Source organism: Desmodus rotundus, chromosome 10, assembly GCF_022682495.2.
Source record: "Desmodus rotundus isolate HL8 chromosome 10, HLdesRot8A.1, whole genome shotgun sequence".
NCBI lineage: Eukaryota > Metazoa > Chordata > Mammalia > Chiroptera > Phyllostomidae > Desmodus > Desmodus rotundus.
Window position 1 is genome coordinate 17,892,174 of NC_071396.1, and position 22,696 is coordinate 17,914,869.

The window sequence follows — 22,696 nt, forward strand, 5'->3', positions numbered from 1 at the left end:
CCACTTGACCTTTGAATGGTAAACCGACCTCACACTGTGGGGATAAATTCTACTTGATCATGATGCACTATATATTGCTACTTTTAACTCACTCATTTATTAAGGATTGTGCATGTATATTCAGCGAGATGCTGGTCTCTCCATTTCTTTTCTTTAACATCTCTAGCGTGCACATGGAGAGGTATTTCATCCTTTTCTGTTTTCTGAGAGAGTTGATGAAATATCGGTAACATTTGCTCCACCAGTGAAGCCATCTGTGTCTGGAGTTTGTTTCAGGATGACTTTTTATTGTTATTACAATAGATATATCGGGCTATGTATTAGATTTTCTATTTTGTTTCCTGTTCATTTGGCTATGTTGTGGTTTCTCAAAGACTTGGTCAATTTCATCTAATTTGTTGAATTGCTGCATAAAGTTGCTCATGACATTCTCTTATTGTCCCTGCTGTGTCTACCAGGTGAGCCCCAAAGTCTCTTCAAAAGCTGTGCCCCAGGACTCCTTCCTGTCCCCAGCTTGTGGTGTCCACCCATTCTGTGAGGGACAATGGGACACAGAGTGGACATGTGCAGGCTCACTTTGGCTGGATTTCTTTAGTATTCTAATTTATCAGTCCAAGCATACTCACTACAAATGTGTTAAAAGGTCTACTAGTTTCTCCTAGCCCCCCCACCCCATCTTTGGTTGACTTCTCCCCCCCACTCTGCCCAGGTGAGATAATAATGTGTCCTTGATCCCAGGAAGGACTTGTCACTTCCTAGATTTGAGTTTATTTAACTCTCTTTCTGTCCTCAGCACTCTGATGGGTTTTTTAATCTGTGATTTTGTAATTTGCAGCTTATTATTAGAGCAAAAGCTATAGTGACTTTTAACTTTCTACATCCCAACCAGAAAAGAAGTCCCCTCCACCCCAGGCCTACTCCCACCTTGTCCCTTTGATTCTGATGTAAGTGCTGAGCATCAGCACCTGGAAAGGCCTTTCCTGGCTGTTCCCAACAGAGACATAAAGAATCATCGGTCCCGGCTGTAAATTCTTGGCCCCATGCATATTCATACAACTTGTCAGGGAGTGCTTGTTGCTTAGCAAGTTTCAACAAATGCACGTAGTACTTTCATTAGAAAGTAAAATGGGATACTAGGACGTTTACACCAAGTCTTCAAACACCAGACTTGGAAAGAACTGCTTTATGAAAATCCTAAGCCCTCATTTCATCTTTCCCTTGAGAATGAAACTTCAAAGTTGGCACTCTTCAGTCGAACTCCTCAGTCATAACTCGCCTCCGTTTTCCTCCATACCAGGACAAACGTTATTCCAAGTGATGACGCCCAAGCTGAGGAAACAGTACTTTTAATGAATTTTAAAATTAAACCAGAGATGTGCTTTGACAGTTGGAACAGGAGAATACAATTCTAGATAGAAATGTACTTTTTTGGGATGTTTTATTACTTATTTATAACTAGTGTTTACTGTGTCAGACTTTTCCATTTTCTAAAGAGAAAAGAAATGCTTTCCTCTATCTTTTTGTGTCTGTGTCATCTGAACTCTGACAATCTCTGAAGAGATTCACATGTTTAATAACTTCTAAAAGATCTTTAATAGCATATACACATTGTATATTGCAGCCACTGTAGTTTAAATTAAGGGCTCATAATTCACATCTCCATTTGAGAAACACAAATTTATATTTTTACTCTCCCTCGTGAGGCACCCCTGACTTGTAAGGAGTCCCAGAGGTAGACGTAAGGTTGCCCCCAATGAAGTGTGTGTCCAGGAAGCAGTGTACCCCAGATCTGGTGCCCAGCATGTTGGTTCACCACACTGGGGCTTCTGAACCCATCTGCAGGCTCTTGATAACCAAGATCTAAGTACTCACATGAACCAAACACACCCCACAATAGTACCAAAGTAAAAAACTAACTGATACCGAACTTATCACATTTTCACAACCAGAATGCCTCAGTCCCCATGTAGGACAGACAGCCTATCCTCATCAAACCAACGCAGCTAAAGCATGGCTGGTCCTCATAACCTGGCTCTGTGACCCTGATATTCTAACATCAGAGGCAAAGTGGGGGGTGTTTCACCTGAGCTCTCAGAAAGTACCACCACGTTTGGATCCTGTGTAGGGTACCACAGAGGAAGCAGAGGTTGCTCCCTCTGCACAGATGTGCTCCCAACTCTACACCATGGATACACTGATCACATTCCTTGGGACTATGATTTTTCTTTCTCTTGGATGTGTTATTATCACTAACAAACTATTGTTAAGTTTACTTTCTTGAGCCTAGGAAATATTTTGGGTATACCTTATATGAGTCTTTATGGTTAAAATGAAAAGCATTCAATTAAAATAGATTTAAAAAGTGGTTTGAATAGAAAAGTATTGCAGCACTTAGCCAGAGCTTGAGTCTGGCAAAGATCCAGTCTCCCACTGTCCATTTTTGGGGTCAATGGCATTGCTTTAGGGTTTCCTCTGAAGCAGACTCTTCTTCTGCTCCCAGAGCAGCTGACTATTATCCTTGGGGTGAGTGTTCCTCATTCCTACAGGCTGCAAAAAGGGAAGGCTCTTGTGCTCAACTCCACAGAAAACAAGAGGTGCCCAGAGGCCATGTCTTCAAATCTCATTGGCTCTGAGTGAACCAAGTGCCTGTCCCCAAACCAGCCACTCTGCTCAGAAGATTGGAATATCCTGGTTTGCTGAAGCCAATCAAGTTCCAGCCCAGGGCTTGAAGTGGAGTCAGAGCCACCAAACCACGTGATCAGTGAGAGTAAGTGAAGCCCTCAGGAGAAACCAGGCAGATGAAGGGGAAACGGTCATCAATACCCACTCCAGGCTCCTTGAAGAATGAGCCCATTAGATCACTGAAACCTCACTGTTTCTGGCATCTCCATCATAGCAAACCACAAGAATAATCAGCAGTTTCCCAGGGGAGGGCAGAGAAGCAGAATAGTGGGCAGAAAGCAGCTCTGAGTCAAAGGCTGTGCTGGGAAGTGGGCAGTGAGTCCCTCCTTTCGCATCTCATGAACTTGTGCTTGATCATCAGGATTTCTTCTATCGAATCAAAGCAGGATGGAAACACGGAATGGTTTTCTACATTAAACAGTAAGTCCTCACTCAACACCATCAGTAGATTCTGAGGCTTCAAGCAATTAAAATGAAGTATAATGAAACCAATGTCACCACAGGCCAGCTGATGCAAACAAGAGCTAAGGCCCTACATCATCTCGTCATTGACGTCATTCAAGGGCCTGCTGTGCTCCTGAGTCTTATACAGCAGTCACTGCCTCAGAGTCGTGCCCAAGGTGACCAGACCCACTGAGGAGGTTCCAGCCTCAGGCCACACGGTGACAAGCCTGAGCTCACATGTGACAGCCAGGACCCTGGGTCAATGCACGTGACAAACACAGCTGTCCCCTCTGCCTACCCTCTCCATCCCAAGTGGAGTTTTTGTTCCAAAGTCCCTTCTGTCCCTTTCCAACATCCATTTTGGGATGGAGCTGCTTCAGTTTATTCAACATGTTGCAAAAGTTTGAGACTCAAAGGGTTGAATACCACCTTTCCCAGAAGACCCCTGGCTCCTGCTGCTGATCGCCTACCCTCTCCCCAGAAAGTGCCGGACCCCGCTCACCACCAGGACTGAGGTAGTGTGGCCGCATTCACACTCAGAGCTGATGTGGCCTAGGGACCAAGTCACTCCTGGACACTAACCTGACTGTTGTGTGGGTTGGTCAGGACTTTCAGTCACATTTACTCCTGTGCAGCCATCCCGGCCTCTTCAGCAAGTAGCGCATTTCTCCACTTGAAACTCGGACTAGGTCAGGAGGCTCCCGGCCATCGCAGGTGCAGCACTGCAGGTGGGGGTGGGGAAGGGTGGCGGGAAGTGAGGCACAAAGAGACACAATCCTAATCTCAGGTTACCAAGAAGCCAAAGTATTACACCTACATTAAAATACAAATACAATTAAATCTCAGAAATATAAGATACAGCCTTTCGTCAAGATGGAGGTGTAGGTAAATATGGCTCACCTTCCACAACGACAGCATAAATTACAGCTAAAGTACAAAACAACTACCATGCAGAATCATCAGAAAATTGAGCTATATGGAAGTACGACGACCAAGGAATTAAAGAAGTCACATTCATCCAGATGGGTAGGAGGGACAGAGATGCAGAGATGTGCAGAGACTCATGGAGACAAGGAGACACCCCACACCCATGTGTGGTGGGTAAAAACCAGGAGGGATACCTCGGGAGTGAGAGATTCCAGCCCCACACCAGACCACACAGCCCAAGTTCCAGTGCCAGGAAGATAAGTCCCCATAACTTCTGGTTGTAAAAACCAATGGGGGTTGGGGTGGCAGAAGAAACTGGGATTCTCAGGAGTCTTCTCTTAAGGGGCCCACAATGGGCTTAGGACGTATGCAGACTCACTCTCCCTGGGTCTAGCACCAGGGCAGCAGCTTGAAGGGCTCCCGTGGCATCCATACAGGGAGAATCTGCAGTGTCTGACATCAGCGTGAGTGCCGGGGACAGCTTCCTCCCAGATAAAATTCCAGAGGCCAGGCAGCGGCTTTGTCCCCTTTCTGAGCCCTCCCCCACACAGAGCCACAGAGCAGCAACACCATATCGGAGACTCCATCAACCTGGTTCACAAGGGCTGCCCCGCCCTGGTGATTACATAAGGCTCCACCCCATCCACCTTACCAGTGCGCTTTTCTTTGATAAGCCACACCACTAGGCAGCTCTGCCTAACACACTGAAAAAAGCACAGGGAGGCTGCCAAATTGAAAAGACAAAGAAACATGACCCATATGAAAAAACAGAACAAAACTCCAGAAAAAGAATTAAACAAAATGGAGATAAGTAATCTATCAGAGGCAGAGTTCAAAACACTGGTTATTAGGATGCTCAAGGAACTCATTGTGTACTTCAACAGCATAAAAAAGACCCAGGCAGAAATGAAGGTTACTAAGTGAAACGAAGAAACATTTACAGGGAAGCAACAGTAGAGTGAATGAAGCCAAGAATCAAATCAATGATGTGGAACATAAGGAAGAAAAAAGCATTCAGTCAGAACAGCAAGAAGAAAAAAGAATCCTAAAAACAAAGATATGTTAAGGAGCCTCTGCGACAACTTCAAAAGTACCAACATTTAAATCACAGGGGTGCCGGAAGGAGACAAGAAAGAGCAAGAAATTAAAAACTTATATGAAAAAATAATGAAAGAAAAGTTCCCTAATTTAGTAAAGGAAAGAGACATAAAAATCCAAAAAGCACGGAGAGTCCCAAAGAAAATGGACACAAAGAGGACCACAACAAGACACATCAAACTTAAAATGCCAGAGGTTAAAGATAAGGAGAGAATCTTAGAAGCAGCAAGAGAAAAGGAGACAGGTACCTACAAAGGAGTCCCCATAAGATGGTCAGCTTATTTCTCAAAAGAAACTTTGCAGCCTAGAAGGGACTGGCAAGAACTATTCAAAGTGGTGCAAAACAGGGACCTACGTCCAAAATGACTCTATCCAGCAAAGCTATCATTTAGAATGGAAGGGCAGATAAAGTGCTTCCCAGATAAGGTCAAGTTAAAAAAGTTCGTCATCACCAAACCATTACTGTATGAAATGTTAAAGGGACTTATTTAAGAAGAAGAAGATCAAAACTATGAACATTAGTTCAAATGGCAATAAATTCACAACTATCAACAATTGAATCTAAAAAGCAAACTAAGCAAACATGCTGAAAAGAAACAGAATCATAGATGTGGAGATCATCTGGGGGGTTATCTGCTGGGAGGGGAAAGAGGGAGAATGGGGGGAAAGGGGCAGGGGTTAGGAAGTATAGATTGGTAGGTACAAAAATAGACAGGGGGTGTCAAGAACAGTATAGGAAATGGAGAAGCAAGAGAACTTACATGTATGACCCATGGACATGAACTAAGGGGTGGGGATTGTCAGAGGGAATGGGGGGTAAAATGAGACAAAATGAGACAAATTGGGTCAGCTTTAATAGAATAATCAATAAAATATATTTAAAAAAGAAATACAAGATATATTACAATCATAACACATGCCAGCATGTGCACACACACACTATATGGATATATTAAAACCAAGATAAATGCCTTTGGTTTTACATACCTAAATGTGAGCTAAACAAAGGAAGAATAGACATGATACAAATCCTCATTGTCTGCAAGGTTCCTAACCGTGTATGTGTGGGAGCTTCATACCCTGAGATACATCTATCTCAGAGTTCGTTCATTTCACCTCCTGCAAGAACTGCTCATGTCAGCCAGTGTAAACCCTTGACGGGCTGCAGCGGGTACTGAAGTCTGAATAAAGTGAAGAAACGTCAAGATTCTGACCGTGTGTCTTGCCTGGACGGAGAGCGCCGGGGGACACATAGGGCGTAATTCGACCGTGCCAGATACGCAGAGAAGGACAAGTTCACGGGCGGTGTGTCAGTTTTAGGCACCTGGAGGTTGCCCTAATTTCTTCTACGTGATAAAAACTCATTCTAATTTTGAAGTTATGCCAATGTGTAGTTGAAGCTTCTGGGTTGAATTTGCAGTCTTTTTGTCTTCCTGCCCTAGAACATACGCGGAGTGGGGTGCTCCGCGGTGACCGCCATGGGCAGGAAGAACGGAGGCCAGTGCAGCGCCAGCGCCCCCCGCCTGGTCTCGGCCCCCACTGCGGACCCCTCAGCCCTCTCGGTGTAATCATGTCATTAGCTCCAACATCAGCAACTTGATTATTGAGGGAAAAATCCAAAACTACAGAAAAGTGGAAAATGATAAAATATGCTTTCCTATACCCATCACATAAATTCAGCTATTTTCTACCATTTTGCAATATTGACTCTCACTTGCTCTCTCTCCTGAGAGTATATACTTTTGATAGTATTTGCATATTTTATTATTATTCTTTTACAGTTGTCCCAGTATTTTCCCCTTTGCCCTCCTCTGTATATTTTCATCGATTAATTACATTTTATTTCACTAAATGACTAAACATTAAAAAGGATCAGATGAATTGTAACTCCTCTTTCTCAGGATTCGTCCACCTTGACACTGTGGCCTTCCGCTGCTGAGCAGCTACAGGTGTGTTCTTGCTGTGCGTTTGCAGGGCCTCTGCCCTGGTCCGCTCCCCTCGGCTCCTCCACCGGGTTAACCCTGCGAGTCTCGCCCTGGTCTTCCTGCGCTGATGTTTCCTTCTTCCACTCTGCCTTCTGTTCCCTCCTGAGTGAATACACGATCACTTCCCTCCATGAGCGTCTGCAGAATGCAGCCCACTCCTTAGACGCCTTGTCACCTGGCTCTCATGTCCTCTGCCCCCTCACAGCGGCCCACGGCCACCTCGCCCCCTTTTAGACAAGCAACCCTGGCCCTTCTTCCAAGGGACTGTCCACATCAGAAGCCCTGCCCCTTTGCCTTGCGGGATAAACTCTCATGCAGGGTTCAAGATCTTCCTCTGTGAAGTCTTCACCCTGCCAGGCTGCTGATTCCTTCCTGTGTTCCCTGAACACTCTATGGGACCATGGACGTGCATTGTAACCGGTGCCTTTCACAGCTGCCCCTCCTTTCGACCCCATTCCTCCACTTTGCCCTGCAGCTCCTGCCTATAAAATGGGGCACTCCATGTTTTCTAATCCTCTGAATTCCAGCAATTTATGAGAAGTGGAGAGGAAAAAAAATTAACATTTGAAAGAAAACGCATTGGACCTTATTTTCATTAGTTTCCGTTTCCCCACGCGCTCTAATACTGTTGGCTACTCCGTGCTTCTGAGGATCTCCGATCCATTTTCCAAAGTCTTCTGCTGCCTGGAGTGTGGAATTTGACCAACAACTAAAACCAGTGTCTATGGTTTGTGTTGGTAACAAGGTCCCCAAACAAGTGAGATGCCAAAATTAACTAATAGGTAACATCTAATCATTAAATTTCAGCCCCAAGTGAAAAAAGTGAACTGTAAGGAACAGAAAGCATAAACCCTGCCAAGTGGGGCCAGCACCATGTTGTTCGCACCCTGAAGTCATGTGCCGCCTTCCAGTCAGGCTGGCCCCAGATAACGGGGTCTTCTCTCTGTTGGAGCTGCTGACCGTCGCTCTCCATTGAGGCTGCCAGGCGAGGCTCCCGTCTGGGGCCACCCATGGAAACTGAATGCAGGCACATCTGAGTAGACTGGTGTTATCTAGGAAACTAGGAAGAATTACTTCCTTCTGAGGTTGTGTAGCCAATACTTTTTCTGTTTTTCTGCACATCTACAGGAAATTTTTTCCCCTATCCCTATTCCCTAGCCCACAGCTTTGGCTTCTCTCCTGGGTATTTTTTCCACGTGCTCCTGAGCTATGAATGTGAAGGTCAAGCCTCCTACACCCAAGAAGTAATCGTGTTAGTATTGCCACATGACGGGGCGCAACTTCCTGCAAGTGAAAACATCTAGGAGGAGCCCTGGCTGGTGTGGGTCAGTGGATTGAGCACTGGCCTGCGAACCAAAGGGTCACCAGTTCAATTCCCAGTCAGAGCACATACCTGGATTGCAGGTCAGGTCTACAGTAGGGGGAGTGAGAGAGGTAACCACACAGTGATGTCTCTCCCTCTCTATCTCCCACCCTTCCCCTCTGTCTAAAAATAAATAAATAAATAAAATCTTTTCTTATAGAGTCTAGGAGGAGTACTCTTTGGCCTAGATACAGCCTTCTCTCCCTATTTCTATTCCTCTAGAAACCACTAATTATTAAACATTTACCCTCTTTCCCAATCACACACACACACACACACCGTTAATTCCACAGAAGGCTCAAGGAATTGCTGACCAGGCTCTTGACTGTTCACTGAACTCACTTTAAGGTCTCCACCTGCACTCTCATCACACGGGAGTCACCGTAGGCTGTCACACCTAGCTCCGGGCACTCTGGCCATGGAAAACTCAGTTCTCACAGTCTGGAGCGCACATGTGGGCCCCGTGATGGGCCATGTGCTTGCCTGGGGCGTGTGACTCTCTCTCTGGTAGATTGCCCCCAGTGGCTGTGTTCCTTGGCTGTTCTGCACTGTGTTGGGAGGCATCGTGATGGGAGCATCTTTTGTCCCAGGGCTTGAATTTGCTGTGTACAGAGTCCCAGCACACCTTTCAGGGAGGGGGACAGATTGCCAGGCAGCGGCAGCAGTCACCAGCCAGCCCCCCAGACTGTCACAAGGAAAATAGCTGTGCCCGCTCCCAGACTCAGTGAAGGTCAGAGCCTGAGAGAGCCCGGTAGTGAACAGTCACCGCCCCTTACCATCAAATTCCAGAAGAGTCCGGAGTGGGCTCGCCCAGTCTGCCCCACGATACAACCACAGTGCCCCCACAATTGTATTAGAATTAAAAACAACAACAACTGAAGATCCCAGCAACCTATCCCACCTCAACCCACACCCTGGAAACTGGGGGCTCAACTAACATTATCAGCACTGTGATCACATTGCAAATGGCAAGTTGCAACTTTTTTTTTTTAATTTTTATTGTTATTCAATTACAGTTGTCTGCATTTTCTCCCCATCCTTCCACCCCACCCCAGCCAAACCCCCCCACCTCCACCCTCCCCCTTGATTTTGTCCATGTGTCCTTTATAGTAGTTCCTGTAAACCCGTCTCCCCACTATCCCCTCCCCACTCCCCTCTGGCTATTGTTAGATTGTTCTTAATTTCAATGTCTCTGGTTATATTTTGTTTGCTTTATTCTTTTGGTGATTATGTTCCAGTTAAAGGTGAGATCATATAAGTAAGGTTTCACTCTTGCATGCAGAAAGGAGAGAGAGAGCTGTCACAAAATGAAGTCACGCCTCTTGATTACCACATCAGAAAGCAGTGAGTCCAGCTCGGAGCTCTTCCGGAGCTCTGCACGGCCCACCTGGAGTTTAGGGCTTCCTCACACACGAAAACTGATGGCCCATTGCCCTTTCATCGCTGTAAGCCATTGCATTCAAGATGCTGAATCAGGAACCAGGAACTCTGGTTCAGTGTAACCTCTGCATTTCAGTGTAACTCGATTAGGTTTCACTGGAAAGAAACTGTATCTTGCTAATTGGGTTGAGAGATATTTGGGTTTAATGATTGGTTTCTCTTTAAATTATATTTTATACTGAAAACTTTTAGAGCAAAAAACCAGTGGTTTATTGACAATCTTCAAAGTTTGAAAAATCACCCCTAGGCAAGGAGAGTGACACCTTCCTTATTGTAAGACTGGCCCCTTGTCACCCTGACTGTGACCTCACCCCCTGCCTATCACCCAACAGCAGTGGGCTGTGGCCTTGCCCCGAATGACTGGACCGCTTCATTACTGGCCTCCACATTTAGTGAGCTGTGCCCACAGAAAAGTGTTTTCTTTGACTTGTGTTTTAAAGCAAAATAAAAGGAGTCCTTTGAGGCAGTAACTTAAAAGATAAGGGCTGGGTTCTTAAGAATTACAATGAGGAAAAGATGAAGCCCCACTACTTGCTAGCTTGCACAGAGCCAGAAAAAAGGAAGGGGCCAATTCTGCTCTAAAAAGACAACTGTCCTTGACCTCAGTCCCACCGTGAGGAAGACGTGAGACACCTCAGTGGGAGGCACTCTTCCAACTGTCTGGGTCAGGGAAGGTAAAGGAAGACAGAGAAATTGTCCCAGACTGGAGGAGACCAGAGACCCAGGGGCAGAAACAGGACAGAAGTGGAAACAGGGAGGAGAGGCTGAGGAAAGTTGAGGCCCAGTTGGTGACACTGCACCATTGCCAAGTTCTCGGTGTTGGTAAGTGTCCGTGGTTACGTAAGATGCTACCCGAGAGGAAGCTGGTGAAGGGTACTTGAGAACACTCTGTACTGTCTCTGCAATTCTTTGGTAAATACAATATTATTTTAAAGTACAAGTTTAAGAAAAAAATGTGACTGTTAGGGCCTGCCAACATAATCTCCCGGCAGCTGCAATATTTTGCTAAGGCCACTGAGTTTATTGAAGTCGACACCAAAACAGCTGATCCATATTTATGAAGTTTTGTTCCCCCAAGTTAGTCTGCACACCGACGCATACCCAAGGCAGCGATTTTAATTGAATTATATGTTTTTAATATCATTTGTGGACTCCTTACTTAAAACAGTCTGTCCTTTTCAGGCTGTCGTATCCATTTATCTAATAACATAGCACTTCCCAGCCGCACTTCCATATCTATTTCCTGGCAAGGAGTGTTTCCTTCTTCACAAGGTGTCCTTTAAAAGTCAATGGGTACCCCTCTGAGAGCCATTTGGACCTGAGTCTTACCTAAACTTCTTGCAAATATTGAGCATGAATGACACCCGGATGAAGCTGTGACAGACAGGTTCTTCGGAGACCAGCTGCGGTCCCTCTGCTCTGGGTCACTGGGAGGAGGCACGGCTGAGAAGTCTCTCCAAAGCCATCTCAAGTCTGTTTCCCTTCCCTGTAGTGGTACACTGTATGCATGAAGCAAACTAACTCCAGCCCCCCTTTTCTTAACCACATTTCAACTGCAGCAAGGGGAGGCAGAAGGGAAAGCAGTGGAGCAGGAGGAAGCTGCGTGGGCACCTGTCCCGGCCCAGTCAGTTTGTCAGTCATCAGTGAAGGGTTCGTGTAGGTTTGTCATATTTACTGTGAGATCACAGAATCCTGAGTTTGAACTGGGATCACAAACAGGAGAAACTGAGCAGTGCATCATGACATCTGTGTTTTCTAAGGACATCTCCCACAATGTCCTTTCTGATGCCAAATGGCCAACACCCAGTGGGCCCTGCACTTGGCTGACTCTGGGCGCCCCTTGGGTTGGAATGCCTGCCATCCAGCCTCCCTCAGTCAAGTCCTGCCATTTCCTTCACTCGTCTGCAAAAATTACCCCAAAGAAAAGTATTCTCATTATGCTTCAGTGCATTCTATCTCTTTCTAAATACCTTGTTTTAAAAAAGGCAAATTTGCTCAACGTTTACTCAAAAGTCTCATTTGATTTTCTTCCAATGCCTTCATTTCTTTCCCGAAGCCCCGCTTTGCCATCTACTTTTTATTCCCCCCATGACACCCTTCGGTGACATTAGAGGTGCATTTTTCCAGCACTGTGGTAAGCCTCAGTCTTCATCTCTAACCTGGGAGTAATAAAGCTACCTAATAAAGTTCGTATGGTACACAGCCAAACTAAATGCAAGGTAGCGGTTATTGTTACTGGTGCAAATGGTTTAATTGAATTCTAAACACTTAATTAAAAGAACTCATACTTTATTTTCCCCTTCCAATTAAGTAGATGGCAGTCTCCACTTGAGAATATTCAGAGCCCACCATCTACTTTGCTTCCCACCAGAAATCCCATGAAGTGATGGTAAATTTACCTTTTAGAAGAATAAATGCAGGCTAAGAGACAACAAATCTACTCGTTAAAGAAAAGTAATTTGGAGCAGTTCCTATGATGCAGAAAGCAGATGAGAGCTGACTGGTAAACACACAGAAGACACCACAGTCCCAACTGACACAAGAGAAGACTTCCCAGCAAGCCCAACTCCAGAGAAGCTTCATTTCAGCTCAGGTAAGTCATCACAGACACCACGGTGGGTCCTGAGACAAAGGCAGGAAACCTCTTCATGAGCTGTGTTTGGAGAAGGAACCCAGCCTCACTCTGCCCGTCCCCTGTCCTGAATGGCAGGTGGCAGCAGTATCCCCCACACACAACTCGACCACCCGCAGAACCCTCTGTAGGAAAACTTCAGTCCACCTAGAGAAGCAGAGGCCTCAGCATTGGGACTAGAGAGAAGCAAATGAGTCGCCTGAGTGACTCGAGACAGTAAGATTCTCTGAAGCAGTGGTCCTGCTACGGGGAGTCACCTGGTGTGTCCTGGGGCCAGAGACTGGATGGAGATGGGGGATACCCGATAACCCCACCTTGGAGGTCACAACCTTGGCCTCCTCCTCAACTAAGTACAAGAGGGAGACTCCTGTCATCAGAAACTTCACTCAGAGACAAGGACACAGGGCTGCCCAGGAGAAATAGAAGCAGTCGATCCAGTAGGGCCCACATGGTTTAGGAAAACCAGCACCTGCAAGAGAGGCCCCAGAGCCAATGAAAAGGAGAGCTAACACTTAAGCGATCAGAGTTGATAGAATAAACAGAAGAAAATTCAAAATGAATTTAATGTCTCCTCAAAGAGAGTCAAGACAAATCTCGTTCGCAATCAGAGGAAGCAGCTATAAAAATAAGTATTTTTGAAACCTAAAAATATGATGATTAAAATGTTTAAAAATGCAACAGACCAACTGAATAGCAGAACTGACCTAGAGAAAGTTTCAATAGTGAGCTGGAGGATTCTTCTAGAATGCTTGCAAAATATGGATAGTGTGCGTGGGTATTCACATACTCTGTCTGACATATCTGCAAGGAGAATCAAGAGATGCCAAAATTTCAAAAAGAAAAAGAAAGATAATCACAGAATTTAACTTATTTAATTTTTACAATGTAACAGGGAAAATCTGGAGATTACAAAACACACCACTTTTTTTTTGCCCCCACCCCAAATAACTTGGATTTGTTTTTAGAAAATGGTCTTTCAAGTAGCTTGAGAAAAGCAGACTGTCAAATAGAATCCCCCCCAGGTTGTAAGCTGTCTTCGTGTTGACAATTCTAGCAGCCTTGAAGTAAAATACAAATACCACCAATTAAAGAAAGGAGGCATATGTTAGGTGTGTGCACCTAGTTGGAGCCTGAGGTCTAAGTTTCATTCTAAATTTGCATACTATGACACAAGGTAAACAGGCATCTTTGGAAATCAAAACTTAAGACTTTACTGTCAGTGGGTATTAATTATGAGCCCCTGTGTCACAGCTCCACTCCTCCAGTGACAGTGTGCCGCCTCCTCCTGGCACCTATGGACACCTCACCTCTGCCTTTTCCCAGTCTCCTTCTGCTCTTCCCCCAGTCTTGACAAAAGCCAACCTTCTGCTTTGATGCTCTAAGTGTTCCCTCCATCTTACACTTCCAAGATACCAGCCCGGATTTTCCTCCAATTTGATGACCGCTCTCTGTCTTTTCTCAGGCTCTTCTTCAGCCTTTCTTTCCTTAGTGGTTAGGAAATGCCCAGAGTTCAACCCTCAGTTCTCATCTCTCCAACCCAGACACTCCCCTGCATCAACTAACCCTTCGAGACATGTGACTGCTACACCTGTGTGAACACAAACATCCAACCACCAGCGACATCAGGTGGAGACACGTGTTCCTACAGGGAACTGGGCTTCTCTATTTTCTTTAATAATGTATCTGGAAAAGACAGCTGTAGCCCAGATGTGACTTACAAAGGGGAAGGTTTGATAAGGGTCTGATCATCTTATCATCATAGTCGTAATAACAGATAGCAAAGAAGTTCCTGAAAATCCTGTAGTTATTGCTGTTCTATGAAACCCCGGGTAGCTGGGTCAATTAGCACATTGTTTTCCAACACCCTACCGAAGGGCACGAGTCTATTTTATATTCCACTTTATAGTCTGCATTTTATCCTCATTTTAGAACACCATCAAAGGTACATTTGGGATCTTAGCATAGACTAAGATTTTATTAGTATCAAAATTCAGATCACTTGCTTGATGAAAAATCAAGTGACCGCAACTGTAAGTACTTTGTTATGTGAAACCTGTCCATCTTAGGATCCAGAAACAAAAATAATAGTTAAAGGTAAAATTAAAGCACAACTCAAAAACATTGACCCCTAACCACATGACCGTTGCTGTTACAACACTCAGTACATTAGCCTCTCATTCTCGGGTCTGTGCCTACCTTCGGGCATTTACTAAATTGTTTTGAAGTTCTTGTCATTCTTATTCTTTTACGGTAATGGCTGTTCCTAATGTATCTTTGTCCCCTAGCACCTAGAATAGTCGCATAAATACAATAAGTGACACTTCACATAGAAACGTCAATGTTTGTGGAGGAAAACTGACAGGGAAAGGCACCAAGCACTTTGGAAAGCGAAGCAATGTAGTCCGTGAATTCAGATCTACGTGGGATCCACTCTGCATTTGCCACTTATGGGAATTGGGGCAAATTCTTGTTTTTCTCAACTAGGAAGTTTATGATGGCAATGTGTATGTCCTAGAGTTATCATGAAGATTGAATAACGTGAAATTAGATAGCATAAAGCCAAATGAAGTAGCATTATCATAAACCCAATATTATATGGTGTTTTTTCCTCTGGATAAAATGATGGTTAAAGCTGTAAGCAATGGTTTTCAATGAGAAATGATGAGGAGGATAAGAATCTTCCATTTCTTGAAATGTGGTAGAACGGATACTCTGGTGACCTTTCCTGCTACAAAACATCAGGATGCTGGATATATTGTGACAAATATCTTTTTAGAGCATAGTTGAGCTTCTAAGGATCTAGATAAACAAAACTGGAGTCAAAAATGAAAGGAGTTGAGTGGAGTGGAGAGTTAGCTCTGCAGCTTCACTCTCCCAGGACCCAGGACAATAGCAGAGGGCCGGGTTCAAGCCTTCAATGCCACACAGCCGCCTAGAGAGAAGCAGACGAAATTTCAGGCACTCGGAATGCTAGGGGCTGGAGATCAGATCTGCACATAAATCTCAAGCTCCCAGTTTCTCGACCTACAGGAAAAAAGTGAGTTACCTGCCACATGATAAGAAACTGCTTTCAACATAAGCTCCTCATTGAAGAAATGTATCAAAAACCATCTCCACTGAGAATTTAACAATATTTTTGGACATAAAACAAGTCTCAACAAATTTCTTACAAGTATTTTATCACCGAATGCAGTTAATTTAGCAGTTCATAACATGGAGATAAGAACAACAGAAGTTTTTAAACATCAAAAATTGTATGTGAGTAAATTGGGGATCAAAGAAGAATTAGAATGACAATCAAAATACACCTTTTTTCCTCATGTATATTTTGTAAACTAACCTGCTAATTGTGGCCTCTTTGATCTTATGTTAATATAGAATCTTGAAGATACAGTTACGATGTACATTATAACATATGGCTTTGTTTTGAGTTAGGGCTTTATTTGCATGCATGCCATTTATGGAAGTAAAAATAAAATAAGTCCTTGGTAAACACAGCTTGCATCCTCACAAAACCACATCTAAATCACAACTAAAATATAGAACAAATATCACTCAGACCCATCAGAAATCGAATTTAATGCAAGCCTGACAACTATGGAATTAAGGAAACCACATTCATCCAGACTGGTAGGAGGGGCAGAGACAACATTGGCTGGTCCCCATCCACGTGTGATGGATAAAAATTTGGGAGGGGTATCTCAGGAGCAAGGAGTCCCAGCCCCATACCAGGCCCCCCAGCCCAGGGTTCCAGTGCCAGGAAGAAAAGTCCCCATAACTTTTGGCTGCAAAAACCAAAGGGGGTTGAATCAGTGGAAAAAACTTCTGGAGTCCCAAGCAGTTCCTCTTAAATGATCCACACACAGACTTAGATTCACTTCCTCTGAACTCCAGCACCTGGGTAGCAGTTTGAAAGTCACCAGTGACACACATGGAGAAACTGAAGTGCCTGGCATCAAGACAAGAGTTGGGGGACAGAGGGGTAGGCAGAGGCCATTGTCCCTTTTCTGATCCCTCCTACCACAGAGGCACAGAGTTGGAAGGCTGGGGCCACAACTGAGACTCCATCAACCTCGCTAACACTGTTTGCCCCACCCTGGAGATCCTGACACTCTATCCCACCCAACTTACAGGCCCACCCAAGGTGCTTTTCCATATGAATGGATGGTCTTGGTTCATGTTTCACAGTTTCCTAAATCCTTTCAAACAAGCAAAAGCCAGCATGAGTGATCACCCAGACTCTGTACCACTTGCTAAATGGCCCCAGGCCTGGCACTAGCAGCAACCAGCCTAGATTCACAACTTGGCTTCACCTGGGAATCTCCAAGCCCAGCAGAAGTAGCAGCCATCTCAGATTGCTTTATAGTTCATGCAGTGTGGCCCCAGGCAAAATACAGGTTGGGGCTGACCTTGGCCTGCACCACCTGGGAAACCCCAGAGACTGTGGCCTCAGTGGACAGCTGCAGACTATGTTGGGGCACCACCACCCTGCCCCTACACAGCTGATCCTCCATGGAGGGCGGAGGTTGGGAACCAGAGGTTACACCCAGTCCTTGCAGCTGACTGGCCTGGGTGAATCCCTCCCATTGATTTTCCAATGGCAATCAAAGCTCAACTACAAGAGGAGGGTGTACTCAGCTGACAAGGAGTGTGCACCTTGAGTACCCAGCTTGGGTGACAGAGGAGGCTGTGCCCCTGGACACTGAATACGTCCTACAGGACACTGAATACATTAGGCCACACTACCAAGAGGGGGAGTCATAGATGCTTCTCTGAATACATGGAGACAAACACAGGGAGGCTGCCAAAGTGAGGAGACTAAGAAACATGGCCCAGGTAAAAGAACAGATCAAAACTCCAGAAAAACAACTAAACAAAATGGAGATAAGCAATCTATCAGATGCAGAGTTCAAAACACATGTAATAAGGATGCTCAAGGAACTTAGTGAGGACCTCAACAGCATAAAAAAGATCCACACCAGAAATGAAGGATACTCTAATTAAAAGAAGAACAGCTTACAGGGAAACAATGGTAGAGTGGAGGAAGCCAAGAATCAAATCAATGATTTGGAACATAAGGAAGGAAAAACAACCAATCAGAGAAACAGGAAGAAAAAATAATCCAAAAAAAAAGACAAAAAACGAGAATAGTATAAGCAGCCTCAGGGACAACTTCAAGAAGACCAACATTCGCATCACAGGGATGCTGAAAGGAGAGAAAGAGCAAGATATTAAAAATCTATTTGAAAAAATAATGCAAGAAAACCTCCCTACTTTGGTGAAGGAAAGTGACACACAAGTCCAGGAAGCACAGAGAGTCCCAAACAAGATGGATGCAAGAGGGCCACTCTAAGACACATCATAATTAAAACGCTAAAGGTTAAAGACAGAGAAAATCTTAAAAGCAGCAAGAGAAAATAAGTTAGTTACCTATAGGTGAATTCTCATAAGACTGCTGATTTCTCAAAAGACACTTCGCAGGCTAGAAGGGGTTGGCAAGAAATATTCAAAGTCATGAAAAGCAGAGACCTACAGCCAAGATTTCTCTCTCCAGCAAAGCTATCATTTAGAATCAAAGGGCAGATAAAGAGCTTCCCAGACAAGAAAAAACTAAAGGAGTTCATCATCACCAAACCATTATTATATAAAATGTTAAAGGGACTTATTTAAGAAAAAGAACATCAAAACTATGAACAATAATGTGGCAATAAATACATATCTAGCAACAATTGAATCTAAAAAACAAACTAAGCAAACAAGAACAGAGACAGTACAATGGGCATAGAGAGTATTTTGATGGTTGCCAGATGGGGAGGAGTTTGGGCAAATGGGAGGAGAGGTGACAGGATTAAGAAGTACAAATAGGTAGTTACAGAATAGCCATGGGGATGTGAAGTACAGTATAGTACATAGAGCAGCCAAAGAACCTAAATATGACCCATGGACATGAACAACGGTGTGGGGATTGCCTGAGGGAATGGGGGTACTGGGCAGAGGGGACAAAGGAGGAAAATTGGGACAACTGTAATAGCATAATCAATAAAATAAAAAAAGAAACAAAACAAATGAATCTCAAAGATTATCTTCAAAACACAATACAAATTTCATTTTCCACGTTTATAAAGTCCCAGCTACAGAGTAGGTATTCAATAATTGTTAAGTATTTTCATAAAAGGCGATGCAATATAATGGCAAAGTAAACTTTACACTCAGCCATTTTTAATCCTTTTATCAAGGATAATACCTCGGAAACTAGCATTCTCCACAGCATCCTAAAAACCACCTTTAATTTTTCCTTTGAAAGGTGAAAGAGTCTCTCAGACAAGGAAAGGAGAGAGAGAGGATGCTCTGCTGCAGGCCAAGCCGGTGGAAGCAGCTCCAGTGATGCTGAGTGGTCATGGACCAGTTTGTGTCTCCTTCCGAGAACGAAGTAAGAAACTATGCAGAACTACTTGTCTGGAGCTCAGACACGGCTCCTGCCACCGGGCAAACCAGCACAGCGGTTCCTCAAGAAATTAAAAATAGATCTGCTGTGCGGTGCAGAAAGGCCACCCTGGGAATGTGCAGGGACTCGGGCAGACATTTGCGCAGCCAAGTTCAGACCAGCATTATTGACAATAGCCATGGGGTGGAATCAGCCCAAAGGTCCACCACTGGGTAAACAAATAAACACAATGTGGCCCATCCACATAATGGAATGCTATTCAGTCTTAACACGGAAGGAAGTTCTGATACCTGCTTTAACACATGTGAGCCTTGAAGTCCTTCTGTTCAGTGAAATAGGCCAGCCTAGCGGACAAGTGCCGTGCCACCCCACTTACATGAGGCACCTAGAGGAGTCACACCCATAGAGACAGCATGTGGAATGGCCGGTGCCAGGGGCCAGAAAGAGAGGAAAGTGGGAAATTGCTGTTTCATCAGCAGAGTTTCCATTTCGCCAAATGAGGATGTTCTCCAGCTGGCCAGCGGGGCTGGCTGTACAACAGCGTGGATGTACTCAACGCCTCTGAGCTGTGCCCTGGAAGTGGTGAAGATGATACATTTTATGTTCTGTATATTTCACCAAAGTTGTGTAAAACAGCTTCCCCCTTTAAGCCCTTCAGTCTGCCCAGCCTCAGCTGGTGATGAGTAATTTTGGCTGCAAGCTGAGGGAAGACGAGGCTACTTACCTTCCTGAGAGCCGTCCCCTCCCCAGCACCCTGGGCTCCCTCCGTCACTGAGAGCACGTCCGTGTCCTACAGACGCGTGAGGACTCATGGAATCTGGCAGGAATGCTCACGAGAAACCCCACAAAAACAAGCATGTGCATTCTTTCCCAAATATGTCGAGTATGTTGCCTGTATGTGTATGAGAGATGATTGGTGTCTGTGATTGGGGGGTTGTGTGTGAGCCTGCTGTGAGTGTGTGGGTGCAAGGTGTGTGTGGTGTGTGTATGTGAGTGTGAGTGTGTTGGGCAATGTCACGAGCAAGTGCTTTGGGGCAGCTTATTCAAAGGGACGGGTTCCAAGCCTTACCTAAAATACCTGTTTGTAACAACCCTTTTCTGTGGCACTCAGAACTGATTGGGAATTAGTATTAGTGTTACATACAAAACTTGCTCCAGGAACCATTACAATTCAGCAATTTTAAATGAAACCCAATAGCATTTGAAACGTAGGTGTAGGAGAAGCATTTTGCAACATATTCAGAAAGGACCGATTACTTCATCTTCCCAGGGCAGCCTGCCCTGACTGTCCAGCCTCACTCAGGAAGACTCCAGATCATTCTCCAAGGACCCAGAACCGTCCCGGGAAGGCACTGTTCCTTCCACCCAGCAGGAAGGCCTGGGCTCCCTGCAGGCCCCACCAGTCACTCTGCCACTTTCTGTGACATTGCAGAGGGCTGCACCCTGCCTGGGAGGTGACAGCTTTGACATTTTATTCTCCTTAGCTAAGAACCTTCCCCTTCCCTCCCTCCCTGATGTCAGGAGCACAGGCAGCAGGCGGCATCAAAACGACTCCTGAGTGTGCATGTTCTCTGTGAAGGTGACAACAGCTAGGTGGGCAAGAACCTGCCTAGAAACAGAAAGTCAGGCTTCAACTCACACATGGGAGCCGAGCTGAGGCCAGCCCATGGGATTTGCCGTGGCTCAGTGCCCCCCTGAGTTCCCCACCCAGCCCCAACATTCCACTCAGTGCCAAGTTACAGCCTCCAGTGGAGCACTGGGCGGGCAGGTGCGTCTGGCCGAAACTCTCCATTCTGGGGACCCAGCCCACTCTCTGCTCCTGCACGTCCCACCACTGGCCCCGGTGTCAGGAGAGGCTTTCTCATGCTCCTGCCTTTTGCAATCTTATGAAAAAGCCAGATTCTTTATATTTTATCTTTTTAAGGATATAGAAGACTTTACTAACACAATCAAATTAACCCAACATTTTATAAAACATTACAGCCAACAAGAGTATACACCTCTTTCAAGTAGATATAAAAGTATTCTCTAATAAACTACTTGTTGGACCATAAAACAGTAATTTTGAAAGAACTGAAATCATATGGAATATAATTAATGACACAACAGAACTATTCAAAGTCCTTAACAAAAAGATATTTGGAAAACCTCCAAATATTTGGAAATTAAACACACTTCCAAAGAGCCCCCATGTTCGAGAACATGCCCCTGGATTAAAGAAGAAACCTCAAGCGAATCGCCAGCACCATGCGATACCGGGGAGCCACCAACTGCTATCAGCAATGAGACAGAATAACACCCCCCGGCGTCATGAACGGGTGCACTGGGCAGGGCATGCCCAGTCTTCGTGGTAGTCTTGTCAAAACTGCGTAACATCAACTAACTGTTAGAAGATACCAGATAAACCCAAACTGAGAAACATCTGCAAAATAAGGGACTAAGGAAGTGTATAGGTAGGGCTCAGAACACAGTATGCTCTCAATAAATGTTTCAAAGAGCATTTTTTGTTGGGTGTGAAATGGATTCTTTTTATTATCCAGACAACATTTGGAGTTCCCTCATCTGGGTGTCATACGCGTCTGAGCTAGAATGCTGTGTGTGGTGTTTAACAATTTCGTGTTTACATTCGGCTTCAGAGCTCAGGAAAGAGAAAGGAATGGAAGAACCCTCCGCACAGCCCAACAGAGGGCCTTCTCTCCTTTCCTGAGGAGCCCGGAGAAATCTCAGTGTCTCTCTGACCCCTCGTCAGCCTGCATTCCATGTTCTCCATAAAGGACAGGACGTTGCCCTGGCTGGGTGGCTCGTTGGTTGGAGCATCGTCCCATACACCGCGAAGAGAGTAGGTTCAGTTCCTGCTCAGGGCACACACCTAGGCTGTAGGTTCAATCCCCAGGTCAGGCCATGTATGGGAAGAAAGCAACTGATTGATGTTTCTCTCTCACATCCATGTTTCTCTCTCTCTCTCTCTCTCTCTCTCTCTCTCTCTCTCTCTCTCTCTCAAATCAGTGCACATGTCATCAGGTGAGGATTAAAAAAATAAAAGAATAGAGTGTTCTCCGTGTAGGCTTCAGTGACACCAAACCCGTCACACTCCACTCTAGGCTGACACCGGGGTCCCTGGGAGGCATTTCCTGTCCCCTCCTGGTTAGGCCACACTCCTCTGCAGATCTGAAGCCTGATGGCAAACGGCCTTTACAAGGCTTCTTCTTCCAACCCAGAGTCGAGGTGAGCAGCCAGCCCGCTTCCACTTCTAGCCAATGTCACATGGAAATCATGAACTTAGTATCATTTATCAGAACACAGCACATTCAAATCAGATATTTAAACATTAATTTAGTCACGGGACTATGTACAAGGGGGGAAGCTGAGTTCAGGAAAGGCAGCAAGTGTGCTACAGACCGTGGAGCTTAGAAAAGGGAGCCAGCCCCATCCTGGGCCTGGAGGGAAAAGGGGGACAGGGGGCTACACGCCCCAAAGGGAGCTGTTGGGAAGGGCCACCTGAGAGGGACTGCAGTCTTCAGCAGAGGCCCACAGCTGGCCTGGCAGGGGGTCTCTGAGAAATAAATGGTTCACTCTCCTCCAAGCCAACATTGTTGGTGTCCCCATGACCTGAGTGGAACCAGAAGCCAGAGGGCCATCCGTGTGGGTCAGCCTGCTGGTCACAAGGCAGGGGGCAGGGG